This window comes from Saccopteryx bilineata, chromosome 2 (assembly GCF_036850765.1).
Source record: "Saccopteryx bilineata isolate mSacBil1 chromosome 2, mSacBil1_pri_phased_curated, whole genome shotgun sequence".
Lineage (NCBI taxonomy): Eukaryota > Metazoa > Chordata > Mammalia > Chiroptera > Emballonuridae > Saccopteryx > Saccopteryx bilineata.
In genome coordinates this window covers 239,534,400-239,539,164 of record NC_089491.1, presented here as the reverse complement: position 1 = coordinate 239,539,164, position 4,765 = coordinate 239,534,400, and positions in this window count along the sequence as shown.

The window sequence follows — 4,765 nt, the reverse complement described above, 5'->3', positions numbered from 1 at the left end:
ATTCTGGTCTTTTCAGACTCCCATGGATTCCAACAGTTTTCAGCTTTTAGTAGGTTTAACACTTTAATAAGAATAGTTTTTACCTGACCAGGTGGTGGCACAGTAGATGGAGTGTCGGACTGGGATGCCGAGGACCCAGGTTCAAGACCCTGAGGTCGCCAGCTTGAGCGCAGGCTCATCTGGTTTGAGCAAAAGCTCACCAGCTTGGACCCAAGTTCGCTGGCTCGAGCAAGGGGTTACTCGGTCTGCTGAAGGCCCACGGTCAAGGCACATATGAGAAAGCAATCAGTGAACAACTAAGGTGTTGCAATGTGCAATGAAAAACTAATGACTGATGCTTCTCATCTCTCCATTCCTGTCTGTCCCTGTCTATCCCTCTCTCTGACTCTCTCTCTTTGTCTCTGTAAACAAACAAACAAACAAACAAAAGAATAGTTTTACACTATCAGGAAATCCCCCAGGAGTTAAACAAAATGTGAGAGTCCAGTATAATAAAAAGTTCTGGAGGTCTCAAAAAGGGGAATGAAGGAGGAAAAACCAGAAGAATGCAAAGGAGAGGGGGGCCTGCAATGTCTGGGGTCTTACACTCCAGCCTGTGACCTCAGTGTTCTTGACTGAGGGAACAAGGCCAGACAGAAATGTTTGAAAAATAACAATCCATGGGTGTGGACCTTGCTGGTTATCAGTTCCTTGAAATGAACTGCAGCCCCAGTAAGAAGACAGGAAAGTCACATAGGCCTGCAAACAAAGAAGTCATAGAAATCAGGCATTTGTCACATGAAAGCTAAAGCTGTAAAGGTATAACATGTAAGAATTCTAACTTCGGGGAGCACGTGTTTTGGTTGCCCCTGTTGGGGTCACGCTGCTCCACCTGCTGAATAAATCCTACTTCCATTACCAAGTTATCTGGGCATTTTTGTCCTCCTTTGATTCCTGCAATAAGATAACTATAAGAAAGTTTTTTAATTTTTTTGTGTGTGGGAGGAGAGAGAGAGAAACAAATAAGAAGGAGAGAGATGAGAAGCTTCAACTTATAGTTGCGGCACTTTAGTTGTTCATTGATTACTTCTCATATGTGCCTTCACAGGGGACTCAAGCCAAGCCAGTGACCCCTTGCTCAAGCCAGTGACCTTGGGCTTCAATTCAGTGATCTTTGGGCTCAAGCCAGCGGCAATGGGATCATTTAAATGAGCCTACACTCACACCAGCAACCCTGCACTCAAGCGGGATGAGCCCTGGCTCAAGCTGGCAATTTGGGGGTTTCAAACCTGAGACTGCAGCATCCCAGGTCAACACTCTATCCACTGCACCACCAACAGTAGGGCTAAATCTATTTTAATATAACAGATTAGCTTCTAGAAACAGACCCAGTTGTTTGGGGCTTTAATAAATACAAGAATGGCATTTTAATTCAATGGAAAATGGTTTATGTTATAAAGATTGCTGACATGTCTGACTGGTATTGGTGCAGTGGATAGAGAGTTGATCTGGAATGCTGAAGTCTCAGGTTCAAAACCCTGAGGTGACCAGCTAGAGTGTGAGCTCATCCAGCTGGAACATGGGATCATCGACATGACTGCTGGCTTGAGCCCAAAGGTTGCTGGCTTGAGAAGTTGATTCTTCTCATCTCTCTCCTTTCCTGTCTGTCTGTCTCTCTCAAAAATAAATAAATAAACAAACATTGCTGACATAATTGACTATTCTTTTTGAAAATACTATCATAGAATTGCTCATTTTCTATTCTCCCCTTGGCCATCATGGTACCAGTTGAGCACCTGGCCACCCAGGATGAGTGTGATTTTTCCAGTCTCCCTTTTAGCTAGGATGGGCTACGTGACTAAGTTCAGGAAGATAGGCTATGAGTGAAAGTGGTATGGGCAACTTCTAAGAGTCCTGGAAGGAAGTGGGTGTGCCCATCTTCTCTCTTTCTCTTCTGCAGCTGAATGGAATGTGGCCATGGCAGTGAGCAATCCTGGACCTGAAAAGGAATGCGGAGTAAGAGGATAGAAAGAGGCTGGGTTCTTGGATGATCTCATGCAGTAGTTTCCATACCAGTCCTGGAATTCCCATAAAATTATATGCTGTATAATTCACAGCTATTTGAGATTGTTGTTAGTGCAGCCAAATCCGTAAGCTAAACACTGCAAAACATTTCCCTCCTGTTTCATACCATGAACAAACAAAACCAAAAAATGGATTAAAGAAAGATCTAAATATACTATTTACTTTGCCCAGTAATCACAGTTTGGAGACCCCCCTCCCCCTTTTTAGACTAGTCCAGTGTAGTAGTGGGAAGAAGGGAAAGTGGAAGGAGGAGTTCAATCTGTAACTGACTGTGAACACTCAATTGGGATAACTCACTACCTTTGGACCAGCCTGGGGACTCTTAATACATCATAAGCACCTTAAAGATTCTGATCGCAGCATTATTTATAATAGTAAATGTTTATCGATATGGGAGTAAATATAGCACAGCATGCCCTTTCTATGATATCTTGTGTAGTTTTTTGAAAAGAATGAGTTAGATTTTATTTATTGTCCAAGGAAATAGTCATGAGGTATTGTTTCTTTTTTTTTAAAATATTTTATTGATTTTTTTTAGAGAGAGGGGAGGGGGAGAGAGAGAGAGAGAGAGAGAGAGAGAGAGAGAGAGAGAGAAGGGGGAGGAGCAGGAAATATCAACTCCCATATGTGCCTTGACCAGGCAAGCCCAAGGTTTCGAACCGGCAAGCTCAGTGTTCCAGGTCGACGCTTTATCCCACTGCGCCACCACAGGTCAGGCTATTGTTTCTTTTAAGTGTTTATCTTCTTAATTTTCGAGAGAGAAGAAAGGAGAGAGAAAGGCAGAGATAGGAGCATTGATCTGTTCCTGTATGTGCCCTGACCAGAGATTGAACCAACAACCTCTGTGCTTCATAACGATGCTCTAGCCAACTGAGCTATCTGGCAAGGGCCATGATGTATTGTTAAAGTTAAAAAGTTTGCAGAGTAGTGAGGTTTTGTGTGTGTGTGTGTGTGTGTGTGTGTGCGCGCGCGCGCGCGGTAAATATATATATAACATAAAAATTACCACTTTAGGTCTGACCTGTGGTGGCTGAGGTCGCCGGTTTGAAACCCTGGGCTTGCCTGGTCAAGGCACATATGGGAGTTGATGCTTCCATCTCCTCTCTCCTCTCTCTCTCTCTCTCTCTCTCTCTCTCTCTCTGTTTCTCCCTCTCCTCTCTAAAAAATGAATAAATAAAAAAATTACCATTTTAATTATTTTAAACATTTATTTATGAATTTTAGTGAGAGAGATATACAGTAACATCAATCTGCTCCTGTATGTGTGCTGTCCAGGGATTGAACTGGCAACCTCTGCGCTTCCAGATGATGCTCTAACCAACAGCTATCCTGCCAGGGCTACTCACTTTAAATTATACACTACAGGGACATTAAGTACCTTCACATTATTGTGGAACCATCATCACTCTCTCCAGAATTTTTTCATCATTCTATATAGAAACTTTAAATAATATACCCTTTAAATAATAACTGCCGTTTCTTGCTTTCCTAGCCCCTGATAATCACGGTTCTCCATTCTGTCTCTATAAATTTGACTACTCAAAGTGTTTCATGTAAGTGGAATTATACAGTATTTGTCCTTTTGTGTTTGGCTTATTTCACTTAGCATAATGTTTTCAAGATTCACTCATGTTGTAGCTTATATCAGAATTTCATTCCTTTTGAAGGCTGAATAAGATTCCAATGTATGTATATACTACATTTTGTTTGTCCATTCATCTGTTGATAAACATTGAGGTAGTTTCCACCTTTTGCTCTTGTAAATGATGTTTCTATGAACCTTTGTGTACAAATACCTGTTCGAATTTCTGCTTTCAATTTTTTGGTATGTATACTCGGGTGGAATTGCTGGATCAATTCTATGTTCAGGTTTTTGAGAAACTGATGTACTGTTTTCTTTTTTTTTCATTTTTCTGAAGCTGGAAACAGGGAGAGACAGTCAGACAGACTCCCGCATGCGCCCGACCGGGGGCGATGCTCTGCCCACCAGGGGGTGATGCTCTGCCCATCCTGGGCGTCGCCATGTTGTGACCAGAGCCACTCTAGCGCCTGAGGCAGAGGTCACAGAGCCATCCCCAGCGCCCGGGCCATCTTTGCTCCAATGGAGCCTTGGCTGCGGGAGGGGAAGAGAGAGACAGAGAGGAAAGCGCGGCGGACGGGTGGAGAAGCAAATGGGCGCTTCTCCTGTGTGCCCTGGCCGGGAATCGAACCCGGGTCCTCCGCACGCTAGGCCGACGCTCTACCGCTGAGCCAACCGGCCAGGGCCTGATGTACTGTTTTCCACAGCAGGTGCACATTTTACATTTCTTTTACATCCATGCTAATGATTGTTTTCTGCCTTTTCTTTCTTCTTCTTCTTTATTTATTTATTTGCCAGATAGAGAAAGAGAGAAAGAGAGAGGAAGGAAGAGAGATGAGAAGCATCAACTCATAGTCGTTTCACATTAGTTGTTCATTGATTGCTTCTCTTATGTGTATTGACCGGGGGGCTCCAGCTGAGCCAGTGACCCTTTGCTCAAGCTAGTACCTTTGGGCTCAAGCCAGCAGCCATGGGATCATGTTGATGACCCAACGCTCAAGCTGGCAACCTTGCGCTCAAGTTGGTGAACCCATGCTTAAGCTGGATGAGCCCACGCTCATGCCAGTGACCACAGGGTTTCAAGCCTTGGACCTCAGCATCCCAGATTGATGCTTTATCCAC